Source organism: Rhinatrema bivittatum, chromosome 2 (genome assembly GCF_901001135.1).
Source record: "Rhinatrema bivittatum chromosome 2, aRhiBiv1.1, whole genome shotgun sequence".
Taxonomy (NCBI): domain Eukaryota; kingdom Metazoa; phylum Chordata; class Amphibia; order Gymnophiona; family Rhinatrematidae; genus Rhinatrema; species Rhinatrema bivittatum.
Window position 1 is genome coordinate 676,737,109 of NC_042616.1, and position 18,675 is coordinate 676,755,783.

Consider the following 18,675-nt stretch of genomic DNA (forward strand, 5'->3'; position numbering starts at 1 on the left):
CCCTTTAAAACTAATCCCTTAGCTTCCCCCCACCCTCCCGACCCCCAAAAAACTTTTTACAGGTACCTGGTGGTCCAGTGGGGGTCCCGGGAGTAATCTCCTGCTCTCGGGCCGTCGGCTGCCTCTAATAAAAATGGTGCCAATGGCCTTTGCCCTTACCATGTGACAGGGTATCCGTGCCATTGGCCGGCCCCTGTCACATGGTAGGAGCACTGGATGGCCGGGGTGGGTTTAGGGTCGGGGTTGGTTTAGGGGTTATTTTTGTGTGCCATTTTTCCCGCCCTCCACCAAAACAATAAGAGAACCCCCATGAACAATTGTGTGGGGCTTTCCTATCATTTTGGGGGAGCCCCCAATTTCTGATGATTTTGAAAATATCAAACAATATTTTCAATCGTCCGAAGCCCGATTCGCATCCCTAATGCTCTGTGTTCAGATAATTTTAAGTTAGGTTGTAGGCATTTTGAAATAACCATGTTTTTAGGTCATGTTTAAATTTTTTTGTTTCTGGAGTCAGTCATAGAGTCTTAGTTAATGAGTTCCATAGTGTTGGGCCTGCTATGGAGAAACATGGTCTCTTGTTTTTGTTAGATAAGTTGACTATAATGATGGCACAGCTAGTAATCCTTTGTTTTAGAAACATAACATAGAAACATAGAAATGACGGCAGAAGAAGACCAAACGGCCCATCCAGTCTGCCCAGCAAGCTTCACACATTTTTTCTCTCATACTTATCTGTTTCTTTTAGCTCTTGGTTCTATTTCCCTTCCTCCCCCACCATTAATGTAGAGAGCAGTGATGGAGCTGCATCCAAGTGAAATATCAAGCTTGATTAGTTAGGGGGTAGTAGGGGTAGTAACCGCCGCAATAAGCAAGCTACACCCATGCTTATTTGTTTTAACCCAGACTATGTTATACAGCCCTTATTGGTTGTTTTTTCTTCTCCCCTGCCGTTGAAGCAGAGAGCTATGCTGGATATGCATCTAAAGTGAAGTATCAGGCACATTTGGTTTGGGGTAGTAACCGCCGTAACAAGCCAGCTACTCCCCGCTTTGTGAGTGTGAATCCTTTTTTCTTCTCCCCTGCCGTTGAAGCTATGCTGGGTATGCGTGAAGTATCAGTTTTTCTTCTCCCCTGCCGTTGGAGCAGAGAGCTATGCTGGATGTGCATCGAAAGTGAAGTATCAGGCACATTTGGTTTGGGGTAGTAACCGCCGTAACAAGCCAGCTACTCCCAGCTTTGTGAGTGCAAATCCTTTTTTCCACATTTCCTCTTGCTGTTGAAGCTTAGAGTGATGTTGGAGTCACAGTAACCATGTGTATGTTTATTGAATAAGGGTATTGTGTCCAGGCAGTAGCCATCATTCTGGCGAGTCACCCACTCTTCATTGGCGGCCTCTTGACTTTATGGATCCACAGTGTTTATCCCACGCACCTTTGAAGTCCTTCACAGTTCTGGTCTTCACCACTTCCTCCGGAAGGGCATTCCAGGCATCCACCACCCTCTCCGTGAAGAAATACTTCCTGACATTGGTTCTGAATCTTCCTCCCTGGAGCTTCAAATCGTGACCCCTGGTTCTGCTGATTTTTTTCTTATGGTAAAGGTTTGTCGTTGCCTTTGGATCATTAAAACCTTTCAAGTATCTGAAAGTCTGTATCATATCTCCTCTGCTCCTCCTTTCCTCCAGGGTGTACATATTTAGATTCTTCAATCTCTCCTCGTACGTCATCCGATGAAGATCCTCCACCTTCCTGGTCGCCCTTCTCTGTACCGCTTCCATCTTGTCTTTGTCTTTTTGTAGATACGGTCTCCAGAACTGAACACAGTACTCCAGGTGAGGCCTCACCAAGGACCTGTACAAGGGAATAATCACTTCCCTTTTCTTACTTGATATTCCTCTCTCTATGCAGCCCAGCATTCTTCTGGCTTTTGCTATCGCCTTGTCGCATTGTTTCGCAGACTTCATATCATTAGACACTATCACCCCAAGGTCCCTCTCCTGCTCCGTGCACATCAGCCTTTCCCCCCCCATCGAATACAGTTCATTCGGATTTCCACTCCCCATATGCATGACTTTGCACTTCTTGGCATTGAATCTCAGCTGCCATATCTTCGACCACTCTTCCAGTTTCCTTAGATCCCGTCTCATTCTCTCCACTCCTTCCGGCGTGTCCACTCTGTTGCAGATCTTAGTGTCATCCGCAAAAAGACAAACCTTACCTTCTATCCCGTCCGCAATGTCGCTCACAAAGATATTGAACAGGACCGGTCCCAATACCGATCCTTGCAGTACACCACTTAAAACCGCTCTCTCTTCAGAGAAGGTTCCATTTACCATCACACATTGTCTTCTGTCCGTCAACCAATTTGCAATCCAGGTCACCACCTCGGCACTCACTCCCAAGCTTCTCGTTTTATTGACCAGTCTCCTGTGCGGAACCGTATCAAAAGCTTTGCTGAAATCCAAGTATATGATATCGAGTGCTCTTCCTCGATCCAATTCCTTGGTTACCAGTCAAAAAAGTCAATCAGATTTGTTTGACAGGATCTTCCCCTGGTGAATCCATGTTGCCTCTGGTCCATCAATTCTCCAGACTGTAGATAGTTCACTATTCTCTCTTTCAGCAGTGACTCCATTACTTTTCCCACCACCGAAGTGAGGCTAACTGGTCTGTAGTTGCCAGCCTCCTCCCTGTTCCCACTCTTGTGAAGCGGGACCACCACCGCTCTTCTCCAATCACTCGGCACCACTCCCGTTTCAAGGGATCTATTGAACAGGTCACACAGCGGACCCGCCAGAACATCTCTGAGCTCCCTCAATATCCTTGGATGAATCCCATCCGGCCCCATGGCTTTGTCCACTTTAAGGTTCTTTAGCTCTTCCCACACATTTTCTACTGTAAAAGGATTTTCATCTATTCCATTTCCTTCCAGTTTCTTGTTGTGTAGAGATGGTCCTTCTCCAGTTTTGAGATCTTAATGAACTCTGAGGCTTGTACTACACCTACACCTACACCTTAATGAACTCTGAGGCTTGTACTACACCTACCAGTCCAGAGATGTTAGACTGGATGGTGGAATATATTAATGTTAAGACTTTGCAATTGATACGGAATTGTACAGGTAGCAAATGAAGAGCTATAAGTGAGTGTGAGATGTGGAATTTCCATGATCCTGTTAAGAATCCAGCTGCATCATTTTGCAATAGTTGTAGTTTCTTTAGAAGACTGGTACTCCACATAGAAGAAGTTACAGTAGTCTAGGTTTGAAAATATGAGGGTCAGCAGGACCATGCGGAAGTCTATGTGAGTCAGCAATGGTTTCAGTCTATGTAGTAAGGGCATTTAGCATAGCCTGATTTGATTAATGTATTTACATATTTTTCCATTGATAGGTTCTCATCAATCTGTATTTCTAAGTCACGTACTTGGTCTGATGGTGTAACGTTGAAGTTACCCAGATCAAGTGTATGCGGGGTCACTATAGGTAGATTTCTTCTTAACAGAATGATTTCAGTTTTTTTAGTGTTTAGGGTTAATTTGAGTTTGGATAGTTTATGTTGTATAGACGTCATGTGTGTTGTGAGCTTCAATCTTGCATTTTCAATGGATTTGATGCATGGTATATAGAACTGAATGTCATCGGCGTATAGGTAGAAGGCGATTCCTAGATCAGATAGTAATTTACATAGCAGAAGCATGTAGATGTTAAATAGATGTTGCCAAGCAAACTGAACCTTGGGGGATACCTGCATCAATTGGGAAGGCATTGTGGTTCATTGTAAACCGAGGTGATGTTCTGAACGTGCCGCGGTATATAAAAATCTCTAAATAAATAAATAAATAAGCATATGGTTGCCCAGTTTGAGTTGGAATGTTCTTTTTGATTGGAAGGAGGTGAACCATTTAATTCATAGTCATAAATTCCATTTTTTTTCAGCTGATGGCATAATAGGGTATGGTCAATGGTGTCAAAGGTTGCCTTTAGATCAATTAGTACCAGGAAATATAATTTGTCATTGTTAAATCCTCGTAATATGGGGCCATTAAGGATTTGAGTAAAGTCTCAGTTGAGCGATTTTTTTCTGGACCCAACTGGTTTGGATGTAGATTGTGTTGGCCATCTAGATAGTTTTCTAGTTGTGATACTACTGCTTTTTAAATAATTTTAAAGAGAAAGGGCAGGTTGGACATTGGTCTATAATTTTCCCAGTTGTCAGAATTGCTGGAATTATTTTTTAGTTTAGGTTTTATCACTGCTTGTTTCACCCTGTCTGGACTAGACCTTCAAAGAGTGATAGATTGATTAAAGATATGATTGTTGGAGTGATAATGCTATGTATTAATTTTAAGGAGCTAGCTGGAATGGGGTTAAGTGGATGATTTTCTGGTTTTATTTTAGTGATGATTTGTTTGATTTGTAGTTTAGATACTCTATTGAAAGTGGTCCATTTAGCTGGTTCATGTATTTCTTCATTTTCTATGGTTGGTGAGCAGGTAGAGACTTGAGATTTTTGTCTAATTATTTTTTCTAACAAATGATTGGCATATTCGTTGCAAGCATTCTTTGACAAGCAGTTGTTGCTTGAGATTGAGGAAGATGGGTCCTTGATTATGTGTTTAATGACATTGAAGAGTAATTTAGAGTTGAAAATTACTCCATGAATCTGTTTAGCATAATATTCTTTTTTTTTGCTTTGTTGGTAAGCATCTGGTATTGAGAGAGGAGTGATCTGTATTTTTCAAGTGATTCTGAAGTCAGGTTTACTGAAGAGGATGTTGGGGAAACTATTTTCAGTGGTGATAATTCAGAAGAACTGATAGAAATCACTGTGAAGACAGAAGATGTAATAAGGCAGATTGACAAATTATAGAGTAGCAAATTTATTTATTTATTTATTTATTTATTTATCTATTTATTTATTAAAAGCTTTTATATACCATCTTTAAGTTATTTACCATCACAACAGTTTACAGGAAGGCACATATAGTAACATTAATTATTTAAACTAGTTAAAACGTTCTAGAAGTACCAAAAATGGTTCGGTAACAAAGTGTATTCAAATATACAATTATATGATGAGTATCTTTATCTTGTCCTTTTGATACATGTGTCAAAGTTTAATTTACGTGTAGGTCTTTCTTGTAATTCAAATTCTATATAAAGTTATCAGTGAGATTTTAGATAAAAATAATAACTAAGCACATAGTAAAACTAAGTGCTGAGTGCTGCATTTGTGGTGCTTGCCTTTATTTACTTTTTCCGTTCTCTTTGTGAAATGCCTGTTTAAAAAGCCATGTTTTCAAATTTCCTTTAAATAGTTTAAAATTTCTCTGCAATCTTATCTCCAGAGGCATTGAATTCCACAATTCCACAATTCCGCTAAAGACAATGCCTCTCTCTGACTTGTGTAAGTCGTGCTGTCTTAACAGATGGAACCGTCAGGAGTGCTTTATTCCCCAGTGCTGTGTTAAGCCATTCTGCTTTTTCATCTTGAATTAGTTTATGTATAGTACATAGTAGGGATGTGAATCATTTTTTGACAATTTAAAAAAATCATCCAATATTTTTTAAATCGTCAAAAATTGTTAGAGTGCGTGATACAATAGAAATTCCCCCGATTTATCGTGAAAAATCATTAATGGGTTAGTGTCCACTAACAGGAGTTATTTGGGGGGAGGGCGGGAAAACCGGCACACCAAAACAACCCCTAAACCCACCCCGACCCTTTAAAACTAAACCCTTACCTTCCCCCACCCTCCTGAACCCCCCAAAAACTTTTTACGAGTACCTGGTGGTCCAGTGGAAGCCCCGGGACCGATCTCCTGCTCTCGGGCCATCGGCACCATTTTGGCTGCCACTAATAAAAATGGCGCCGATGGCTCGATAAAAAAAAAAAACCCACCCACCCTTTAAAAATGACCCTTTTGCTTCCCCCACCCTCCTGAACTCCCCAAAACCATTTTAAAATTACCTGGTGGTCCAGTGGGGGCGCGGGGAGCAATCTCCCGCTCTCGGCCATCGGCTGCCACTAATCAAAATGGCGCTGATGGCCCTTTGCCCTTTGCCCTTACCATGTGACAGGGTATCCGTGCCATTGGCCGGATCCTGTCACATGGTAGGAGCACTGGATGGCCGGTGCCATCTTGTGCTCCTACCATGTGACAGGGGCTGACCAATGGCACCGGTAGCCCCTGTGACATAGTAAGGGCAAAGGCTATCGGCGCCATTTTGAATACTGCCAGCCGACGGTCCGAATGCAGGAGGTCGCTCCCGGACCCCTGCTGGACCACCAGGGGCTTTTGGCAAGTCTTGGGGGACCCTCCTGACCCCCCTCAAGACTTGCCAAAAGTCCAGCGAGGGTCCGGGAGCGACCTCCTGCACTCGGACCGTCGGCTGCCAGTATTCAAAATGGCGCCGATAGCCTTTGCCCTTGCTATGTCACAGGGGCTACCGGTGCCATTGGTCAGCCCCTGTCACATGGTAGGAGCACAAGATGGCGCCGGCCATCCAGTGCTCCTACCATGTGACAGGATCCGGCCACATGGTAAAGGCAAAGGGCCATCGGCGCCATTTTGATTAGTGGCAGCCTATGGCCCGGGAGTGGGAAGATGGCCCGGAGTGGGAGATCGCTCCCGGGACCCCCACTGGACCACCAGGTACCTGTAAAATGTTTTTTGGGGGGTCAGGAGGGTGGGGGAAGCTAAGGGGTTAGCTTTAAAGGGTCTGGGTGGGTTTTTTGTTTATCGGCTGGGGCACAGCCGATAAACAAAACTGTGATTGGGCCCGATGGAAAAAAACCCACATGTGAATTGGAACTGGAATCCGAACTGATACCGGTTCCGATTCACATCTCTAGTACATAGTGATTTATATTGTACTCTTTGTTCTATGGGTAACCAATGTAATTCAGCGAGTGTTTCAGTAATGTGATCTCTTTTCCTTTTACCTGTAAGTATTCTTGAAGAACAGTTTTATAATATTTGATGTGGTCTTATGGTCATATATGGTAGTCCCAATAACAGTTAATGCTATAAAAATGAACTCATAGGGTTCCCTATGTATGTTGTGTTGTGATGAGTAGGGAGCTTGTACTCTCTTACTTTGTGATTACCATATCAGGTTTTGTGTCCCATTAAACCATGTTTTTCTATTTGTTCTGTGATTTTGTTTATAATAGTTGCTACGATTTTTCCTAGCACTGAGGTCAGACTCACCCATCTATAGTTGTATTGCTCTCCCCTGGAGCCCTTTTGAAAGATCAGGGTTACATTGACCACCCTTCAGTCTTCAGGCATAATGCACGAGCCCAATGATAAGTTACAAATTACCAGTAACAGATCTGCAATTTCATTTGTTAGCTCTTTTAGAATTCTGGAGTGTATACTGTTATTGGGACTACCATATATGACCATAAGACCACATCAAATATTATAAAACTCTTCTTCAAGAAGTCTTACAGGTAAAAGGAAAAGAGATCACATTACTGAAACACTAGCTGAATTACATTGGTTACCTATAGAACAAAGAGTACAATATAAATTGCTATGTACTAGAGATGTGAATCGGAACCGCGCCCGGCACACCTATTTTGCATAGGCCGCCGGCGCGCGTAAAGCCCCGGGACGCGCGTAAGTCCCGGGGCTTTCGAAACGGGGAGGGTTGGGGCGTGTCCGGGGCGTTCCCGAAACGACGCGACGTTTCGGGGGCGTAGCACCGGCCCGGGGGCGAGGTCGAGGCCTCCGGACCATGCCCCCGGGACCGGAGGACAGAGCGGGGCTGCCGGTGACGCGCGCAAAGTTACGCCTGCTTTCAGCAGGCGTAACTTTGCCGACAAAGGTAAGGGGGGGTTTTAGATAGGGCCAGGGGGGGGGGGCGGGGTAGGTAGGGGAAGGGAGGGGAGGGGAAGGTGGGGGGAGGGTGAAGAAAAGTTCCCTCTCAGGCCGCTCCGAAATCGGAGCGGCCTTGGAGGGAACAGGCAGGCTGCGCTGGGCTCAGCGCGCGCAGGTTCCACAAATGTGCACCCCCTTGCGCGCGCCGACCCCGGATTTTATAAGATACGCGCAGCTACGCGCATATCTTATAAAATCTGGTGTACTTTTGTTCGCGCCAGTGGCGCGAACAAAAGTACCGGCGCGCGTATTGTTTTAAAATCCGCCCCTAAATGTATTCTTTCCACGGGATCAGTTCACAATGTCCCAACAGGGATCCCCGTTTTGCCGCAGCTTCCTCAGGGGACAGATCTCCCACTTCATCCGGAGACGACGAGACCCACCGGCCTTCCACCCTCCAGATTATTGCACCTAAAATACACTTCCTCCAATTTCAATCACCGGCCCCGTTGCACACCTTCTCGGTTATATCACCACCTCAAATACATCTTCAGCAATTCCTGGTATATTCTAATCATTCCACTTATCAAACAATCCACTTTATGTGTGCCTCACAAACAGCTTAGCAGGCACCGAGAGAATTTCTCAATAATGAAAGCATAACAGCGTCCACCATCTTAACAGCAAACAATCCTTTTCAGCTCCAAGAGGCGTGGTCATTGTTAAAAAATACCATTCTAGAAGCACAGTCCAGATGTATTCCACACATTAAGAAAGGTGGAAAGAAGGCAAAACGATTACTGGCATGGTTAAAAGGGGAGGTGAAAGAAGGTATTTTAACCAAAAGATCTTCATTCAAAAATTGGAAGAAGGATCCAACAGAAGAAAATAGGATAAAACATAAACTTTGGCAAGTTAAATGTAAAACATTGATAAGACAGGCTAAGAAAAAATTTGAAAAGAAGTTGGCTGTAGAGGCAAAAACTCACAGTAAAAACATTTTTAAATATATCCAAAGCAGAAAGCCTGTGAGGGAGTCAGTTGGACCATTAGATGATTGAGGGGGTTAAAGGGGCACTTAGAGAAGATAAGGCCATACCAAAAAGATTAAACGATTTCTTTGCTTTGGTGTTTACTGAAGAGGATGTTGGGGAGGTACCCGTAATGGAGAAGGTTTTCACGGGTAATGATTCAGATGGATTGAATCAAATCACGGTGAACCTAGAAGATGTGGTAGACCTGATTGACAAACTGAAGAGTAGTAAATCATCTGGACCAGATGGTATACACCCTAGAGTTCTGAAGGAACTAAAAAATGAAATTTCAGACCTATTAGTAAAAATTTGTAACCTATTATTAAAATCATCCATTGTTCCTGAAGACTGGAGGATAGCAAATGTAACCCCAATATCTAAAAAGGGCTCCAGGGGCGATCTGGGAAACTGCAGACCTGTTAGCCTGACTTCAGTGCCAGGAAAAATAGTGGAAAGTGTTCCAAACATCAAAATCACAGAACATATTAGAGATGTGAATCGTGTCCTCGATCGTCTTAACGATCAATTTCGGCTGGGTGGGGGAGGGAATCGTATCGTCGCCGTTTGGGTGTTTAGAGTATCGTGAAAATCGTTAAAATCGTGAACCGGCACACTAAAACCCCCTAAAACCCACCCCGACCCTTTGAATTAAATCCCCCACCCTCCCGAACCACCCCCCCAAATGACTTAATTTACCTGGGGGTCCAGCGGCGGTCCGTAGCTAAATCGGGGGAAGGGGGAGGGCAGGAAAACCGGCACACTAAAACACCCTAAAACCCACCCCGACCCTTTAAATTAAATCCCCCACCCTCCCGAACCCCCCCCAAATGCCTTAAATTACCTGGGGGTCCAGCGGCGGTCCGGAACGGTCTCCTGCAATTGAATCGTGTTGTCTTCAGCCGGCGCCATTCTGCGCCGCCATTTTGCAAAATGGCGGCGGCCATAGACCAACACGATTCGACTGCAGGAGGTCGTTCTGGACCACCGCTGGACTTTTGGCAAGTCTTGTGGGGGTCAGGAGGCCCCCCCAAGCTGGCCAAAAGAACCTGGGGGTCCAGCGGGGGTCCGGGAGCAATTTCCTGCCGCGAATTGTTTTCCGTATGGAAAATGGCACCGGCAGGAGATCGACTGCAGGAGGTCGTTCAGCGGGGGTTCCGGACCCCGGCTGAACGACCTCCTGCAGTCGGAAAATGGCGCCGGCCATACACGTATGGCCGGCGCCATTTTCCGTACGGAACCCCCGCTGAACGACCTCCTGCAGTCGATCTCCTGCCGGCGCCATTTTCCATACGGAAAATGATTCGCGGCAGGAGATCGCTCCCGGACCCCCGCTGGACCCCCAGGGACTTTTGGCAAGCTTGGGGGGGCCTTCTGACCCACAGAAGACTTGCCAAAAGTCCAGCGGGGGTCCGGAACGACCTCCTGCAGTTGAATCGTGTTGGTCTATGGCCGCCGCCATTTTGCAAAATGGCGGCGCAGAATGGCGCCGGCTGAAGACAACACAATTCAATTGCAGGAGGCCGTTCCGGACCGCCGCTGGACCCCCAGGTAATTTAAGGCATTTGGGGGGGGTGGGGTTCGGGAGGGTGGTGGATTTAATTTAAAGGATCGGGGGTGGGTTTTAGGGTGTTTTAGTGTGCCGGTTTTCCTGCCCTCCCCCTTCCCCCGATTTATGATTTTTTGACGATAAATCGGGGGAATTGGTATTGTATCGTGGCCCTAACGATTTTTGACGATTTAAAATATATCGGACGATATTTTAAATCATCAAAAAACGATTCACATCCCTAGAACATATAGAAAGACATGGTTTAATGGAACAAAGTCAGCATGGCTTTAACCAAGGCAAGTCTTGCCTCACAAATCTGCTTCACTTTTTTGAAGGAGTTAATAAACATGTGGATAAAGGTGAACTGGTAGATGTAGTATACTTGGATTTTCAGAAGGCATTTGACAAAGTTCCTCATGAGAGGCTTCTAGGAAAAGTATAAAGTCATGGGATAGGTGGCGATATCCTTTCATGGATTGCAAACTGGCTAAAAGAGAGTAGGATTAAATGGACAATTTTCTCAGTGGAAGGTAGTGGACACTGGAGTGCCTCAGGGATCTTTATTGGGACCCTTACTTTTCAATATATTTATAAATGATCTGGAAAGAAATATGACGAGTGAGATAATCAAATTTGCAGATGACACAAAATTGTTCAGAGTACTTAAATCACAAGCAGATTGTTATAAATTGCAGGAAGACCTTGTGAGACTGGAAAATTGGGCATCCAAATGGCAGATGAAATTTAATGTGGATAAGTGCAAGGTGATGCATATAGGGAAAAATAACCCATGCTATAATTACACAATGTTGGGTTCCATATTAGGTGCTACAACCCAAGAAAGAGATCTAGGCGTCATAGTGGATAACAAATTGAAATTGTCGGTTCAGTGTGCTGCGGCAGTCAAAAAAGCAAACAGTATGTTGAGAATTATTAGAAAGGGAATGGTGAATAAAACAGAAAATATCATAATGCCTCTGGTGTGACCGCACCTTGAATACTGTGTACAATTCTGGTCGTCGCATCTAAAAAAAGATATAATTGTGATGGAGAAGGTACAGAGAAGGGCTACCAAAATGATAAGGGGAAGGGAACGCACATCTATATATCCACGCAAGTGGGTGTGCACATGCTTGCTTTAATATTACCCTCTTGCAGGTGAATTTTCAAAGGAGTTATGTGCATAAATGTAACATATTATTGTAGCAATTTTCTAAAGCCATTTACGTGTGTAAAGTGCACTTACATGAGTAAATCCTATGGACAATTCAATGGCATATATTCTAGCAATTTTCAATATCCCAGTTACACAGTTAAAGTGATGTACATGTCTAAAGTGTTAATGCTTTTGAAAATCAGATCCATAACGAAAAGCAAAGAGAGCTGAAATGACATCATATCTGATAAAAACAGGAACTATGTGAATTTGAGAGTTCTTGTACGTCATCTGTCATTAATTATGCTAGTCAATGAAGATATTTCACAACATGCAAACAATTCAGTTTTCTTCAGGACAAATAGAACTAATGCATCGTTGAAATTATGAAAAGTTTTCAGAAAGTGCATTGTGTATGAAATGTCATATGTGTGGATTATGGTTTTGAGTGAACTTTTGCAGATTTGTGGCAGTGTGCTCATTTGTTATATATTTTTTATAAATTCATTGAGGTTGATATTCAGAAGATTTATCCAGCTAAGTTTTGGTGTTAGACAAATATTTAGGGTTTAAATTACCCCACCTTTCCCCCACTGAAGGTAATTTTTTCCAGTCAAATTGTTATCCACATAAAATGTTTCCACATGAAGTCCAATTTTATAACAGCATGCTTAGGGATAAAATTGTACACCTAAACATTAGCAGGTCTGCACACACTTTTGTGTGGCATAGGCATGCACATTTACATCACTAGGGAAAAATCACTTTTAAAAATCAAAAGTAAGCATATTAATCAATTCCCAATCCCAACTCTGCCCTGGGAATGCAAGCAGAAAGGTACAAGTGAAATTTTTTCAGTGCATGAAACTTTCAAAAATCCCACTTAAGTACCTAAAACTGCATTTTATACAAGGAAATGCTTTTGAAAATTACCCCCATAAATTGGAGCTGGTGCATAAATTAGGCTGGAAGCATTCCTGGAGCTTGGTTTAGCCAGTCAGCGATGATTTTCAGCATTTTTCAACTAATGTTTGATGGGTAAGTCTGGTTTCGGAGAAAGGCAGTCCTAAAGTTTTTTGGAAAATGTTATCCAAATATTTCTAGTGGCAGATAAGTCCCACTCAATATCTGGATATCTGGATAAAGTTAACCTGCTTGCCACCTCTCTGAAGTTGGACCTCGTTAGCTTTGATAATCTGAGCACCTTAAGCCTATTTTTCAACACCTGCTATTAAACTTGGTAGTCTGTTCTTTTGAGTGCACTTTTTCTCAGCAGTGAAAAGTAAATAGATCAGTGGATAAGAGAACAAACTACAGAAAGTTATAAAAAATACAGACTGAAAAGGCATCTTGGTTCCTCATATCCTTGCCTTTTAAAGGGAAATTGAAGATCCATTTAGAGGACAGAGTTGGTGTAATCCTGAAAAAGCACTGAGGAATTCAATATTCACCACATAAGGCTAACCTGATTTCCTTTACACATGACACACAGTGTAATCATAATCATTGTCACTTTCACATTAGCATTCAGAATGATATTTCATTCATTATTTAATGGCTCATCACTTCACTGTGATGTGCACTAAAGCAAGATTCCCACAGATACAAAATGGGAAAAAAAAACACCCCAAACCTTTCGTAAACGGCTTCCTATGTTTAACAGTTAAAACACCAGGTAATTTATTTATTGTGTTTATTTTTAATTTTTATATACCGGAATTCCTGTATGCAATACAAATCAATCCGGTTTACATGTAACAAAAAAGTTGCCCTGGTCTGGGAGGTTAGACCGGGGTTTTTTACATAGAACATAGGTAATAACAGGGTGTGGACAGGAGGTTTACCTGCTTTGCTCTACTCCCTAGCATTTGCTTCCCTGTACAAATTAAAAACTGTTAATAGCAAAACATTGTAATTGATTAGGCTTTCTCTGTATATAGCTCATTTTAATTGCTTAAAAACGCCATTTGTCAGCTTCATGTTCTATTGACAATATTATCGATTTATCCGATTTTGGCTTTGTTTTGTCTCTCGTACATAAAGCTCACATATGCAGTTCAAATGGGAAATGGCTGTATTGATTTTCTTAACTTGAGCCCAAATGCTAAAGATTTTTGGATAAGCTTTCTCATTACTTAAGCCAAAATCAATAAGAAAGAGCATCTTTTAATGAAAGAGCAGTTTGAGCAACGTACTTCAGAAATGGGGTCCTGTTCATCCTTTGCTTCACAGATCGATCCTGTAGGTTCCTTAAGTGAGGTCCAATTGGTTGACATTGTGGTTTGTCTTTGTGTGTAAACTTGCAGCTTCAGAAAAGAGAAGATGAGCTAGAGAGACAGCAGAAGGAAACGCTTTCTGTGCAACAGAAAGAAAAAAAAAAAAAGATGGATTCCTTGCTGAGGTGGTACCATTATCCTACAAAACTTGTCACTATCCACGTTTCATTATTTTGTGGTGAAGAGAATGATACTTTTTAATCCTTTTGCTTTGTCTCTGTTTCTGAGCAGTATGCTAAAATATTTAAACACTGGTTGTTTATTCTGGGAACTGTGATAATGAGCTATCTTTTCTGTAGCAGTACTGAAATCTCTGCCATTTCATAAGCTTACAATAGCTTCTTACTTGGATAACCATTAATTTAAGTGACTTTCTTTCAGCTGCAAACTCAGGAATCTATGATTTGCCATCTTCGGGTAGAGGAGCGTAATCTGAAATTTGAGTTTAAGCAATGGAAGAATACAGCTGAACAGCTGCAAAATGAGCGGGACATATCGTGCAAGTTATACAAGCAGGCCAAACATCAGGTACTGTAAGAAGACATCATTAACTGCCCTGAACTACATAAATTAGACTGATTATACTTCCACTTAATTAACCGAGAATGACCTATTGATATATAGGCAGAGTAAGATAGAGACAGCATGCTGCACTGTACTGAATTTATTGGTTTTCAATTAGTTCTGCTATTCACTGTTACTGTTCAGAAAAATAATGAGTTTACCTTTGTGTTGTGCAGTATGTCTTAAAAGATTGGTATTTAGCATATTGTTTGGAAGGTTTTATTTTTCTTACCTTTTCTTATTAAGGTTTCCAGCAAACTAACACACATACTAAAACAATATTATATTGCATTTGTTATCCAGAATAGAATATTTGTTTTGGTTGTTAAAGAAATTGTTGCTTATGAAAACAAAGTAATTTTATTGTAAACTGTATGGTTTTCTTTAGTAATTGGCAAGGTTTTATTTCAAATAATTTCTCAGTGATAATATTTACTATTATTATAGATCAGTTTCAATTTACAGTGCTATCTCTGTGTTAAGTATGAACCAAGTACATTCTTAATAATTCAGAATCATGAGTCTATGCTTTTTTGTTTGATTCATAAGAATATTAATATAACCAATTAACTCATTTTCATGTGTCATTTATTTATTTAGGTTTTTTTTATCCCCTCCTTTCAGAAATGCTCGGTACAGGTCACAATGGCATACAAAATAATTCTGAGCCAGTCATTCATATATGGATATCTATGCTACTGAACTATTGGCCAAATATTTAGAGGTTTTGGAATCCATTGCATAAGCCTTGACAGCCTATCAGTGTATGTCTGCAGTAAAGGAAGAGTTCTAATGAAATTTAGAATCCTGTAATATGTGAACAGATAGATTCTTGTAAATGTGTTAACCAAATGGCTCTGGGTGCAAGTCAAATCTTTGTTGGTTGCTTACATAAAACCTTGTATTTGAAGCTTTGTCTGTTGTAAAAACCTAAATTGGGCAAGTCATTGACTGGTTCAGAGTTTTCCACTGGGCTGACTTTAAAAAGTTGTAATTTCACCCTTAGGACTGTATTTTCATAAGAATTTGCAAGCAGAAATCCTAGTTTCTGCATGTAAATCACTAATTTGCAGTTTGGGAGTCATTGTGCACAGAGATGATTTTGCATGTACTTTTACACACTTAGGAGCGGATTTTAAAAGGGCCGCGCGCGTAAATCCTTCCCGATTTACGCGCGCAGGGCCCTCGCGCGCCAGTGCGCCTATTTTGCATAGGCCGCCGGCACGCGTAAAGCCCCGGGACACACGTAAGTCCCGGGGCTTTCGAAAAGGGGCGGGAGGGGGTGTGTCCGGGGGTGTCCCCGAAACAACGCGGCATTTCGGGGGCGTGCCGAGGCATTTCGGGGGCGGGCCCGGGGGCGTGGCGCCGGCCCGGGGGCATGTTCGAGGACTCCGGACCAGCCCCTGGGACCGGAGGACGGAGTGAGGCTGCCAGCGACGCGCGCAAAGTTACGCCTGCTTTCAGCAGGCGTAACTTTGCCGACAAAGGTAAGGGGGGGGTTTAGATAGGGCCGGGGGGTGGATTAGGTAGGGGAAGGTGGGGGAAGGTGGGGGGAGGGCGAAGAAAAGTTCCCTCCGAGGTCACTCCGAAATCAGAGCGGCCTCGGAGGAAACAGGCAGCGCGCGCTGGGCTCGGCGCACGCAGGTTGCACAAATGTGCACCCCCTTGCGCGCGCCGACCCCGGATTTTATAAGATACGCGCGGCTACGCGCATATCTTATAAAATCCAGCGTACTTTTGTTTGCGCCTGCTGCGCGAACAAAAGTACGCGCTCGCGTATCTTTTGAAGATCTACCTCTTAGCAAGTAGATTTTTGGGAGGGGACAGTTGGAACAGGGAAAGGATTTACATGCATATTTGTGATTTTTGACAATACATGTGTAAATTCACATGCAGAAAGTTAAGCTCGCTCTTGAACAAGTGTAAATTTATGCATGCATGTTGCTCTGGGTTCCATGAGCACTTCCAAATTTTCAAAGTAGATATATGAATAGAAAAATCAACTTTGGAAAATCATGCTCAAGTCCGCAGGAGATCGACTGCAGGAGGTCGTTCAGCGAGGGTTCCGGCGCCTCGCTGAACGACCTCCTGCAGTCGATCTCCTGCCGGCGCCATTTTCCGTACGAAAACGATTCGCGGCGGGAAATCGCTCCCTGACCCCCGCTGGACCTCCAGGAACTTTTGGCCAGCTTGTGGGGGGCCTCCTGACCCCCACGAGACTTGCCAAAAGTCCAGCGGGGGTCCGGAAGGACCTCCTGCCGTCCAATCTTTTTCGTCTATGGCCGCCGCCATTTTTCGGCGCCATTTTGGAAAATGGCGCCGGCCGAAGACGACAAGATGCAGGAGCAGGAGCCCGTTCCGGACCGCTGCCGTTCCGGACCGCCGCTGGACCCGCAGGTTATTTAAGTTATTTGGGGGTGGGGGATTTAATTTTAAGGGGTCGGGGGTGGGTTTTAGGGGGTTTTAATGTGCCGGTTTTTCGATTTTTCGATTTTTCGATTTTTTAACGATTTTTCACGATTTTTCACGATATTTTACCCCCCCAAATGGCAACAATACGATTCCCTCCCCCTCCCAGCCGAAATCGATCGTTAAGACGATCGAGGACACGATTCACATCCCTATTACACAGGTATACCAGCTGGCTTCTAATTCACTTCACCTTTTAAGGTTTTGGCTGTACAGTACAGGCTTCATTTGTGGTTTATGAATTAATCCTTTCTCCTTTATATATATGTAATCCTTTCTCCCATATATAAATGGGAGAAAGGATTTCTAGGGCGCTGGGTAATCATTGCGTCATGTCTGTGCATGTGCGATGCAATGATCTCACCCTGAGCAGCGAGAGGGGCCGCAGTCAGCGAAGTAGCATTGCCAACTTCCAAAGCACGGGTCCAACGAGAGCAACGGCAGTGTAGGCAAGGAAGAGGTTGTTGAGGCTTCCTGGGCTCCACCAGAGAAAGGGAGTGGAAGAGTAAGGAGGGGGAGAGGCAATGTGAGAGTGAAAGGGAAAAGAAAAAAGAAAGAGAAAGGGAAGCAGTGTGAGTGAAAGTGGTGGGGGCTGGGGGAGTGTGGGGAGTGGGAGAGTGAGAGGGGAAGGAGAAGGGGAAGAGGGATGGAGGAAGGAGAGGGTCAGTGAGGGATGGCGTAAAGAGTAGCAGTGGGGATGGAGGAAGGAGAGGGGAAGTGGGGATTAGGGAGGAAGAACAGAGGCAGTGAAGAGGAAGGAGATGGACATATGCATGGGGACAGTGGAGGTTTCGTAGGGAAGATGTGCACTCTTCCCCCCCCCAACTGCCCCTGTCCTTCCTCTCTAACCCCAACTTCCCCTCTCCTTCCTCCACCCCACCCCTACTCTTTACTCCATACCTCACTGCCTCTGAATAGTTTAAAGTAGCTCCCTGTTCTGAAGCCCCTCCAGCTCTATTTTACCCCTTTTCATGCAGGAAAAGTCTTCTTGGGGCAAAAGAGACCTTCTCTCTTTTCAGCCCCACTCGCTCTGCAGAGGAAAATGGAATTGGTTGACCTCATGTTCTTCTTTTCTCCCATACTTGTACTCTAAATATGGTCTCCTTATAAACCATAATTTACAAAATGAATAGTACAGAATTAGTGGGAAGTGTGAGCAATGCAATTGAAATTCAGTGAAACTGAGGAAAGGTGGAAATACTAATTTAAATGACTGAATACATCTGGAAATGCTAATTTAAATGATTGAATAATTAACTGAGTGTGGAAGTGTTGGCAAAGATGGAGATTGTCTGAATGTTTGAAGGAAGGCAATTTTAATGAAGGGGTTCTAATAAGGTAATAATCATTTGCAAACCTGGTGGGTGATCAGATTATCTAAAGACAGACTCAGAGCATCTCTATGAAAATGTGAATTTACATAAGCATAAGGAAAACCATGCATGACGCTGAAAATTATAATAAGCTGAAAGAGAATTATTTATTTTATAGTTAGCAAATAGAGATCAATTATGAAAGCAATGGCTCGAAAGAAGTGAGTAAAATGAAAAAAAAAAAAAGACATACTACTGTATTTTGTACAGTTTGAAGAGGATTGATTGTTGTAGCTGATAGATATGCCAGGATTCTAAGAGCATGGTCTTCTTCAGCTGTCCATCATATCCGGCTATCCCTGTGGAGCAGGGAAAGTTTAGCATTTGAAATAAAGCTTCTGACAGTCAGTCTGGGCAGGAGAAATTGAAAGGCTGCTTCATATTGAGTTTGGTAACTAGAACCCATGAATTGCATTTATTGC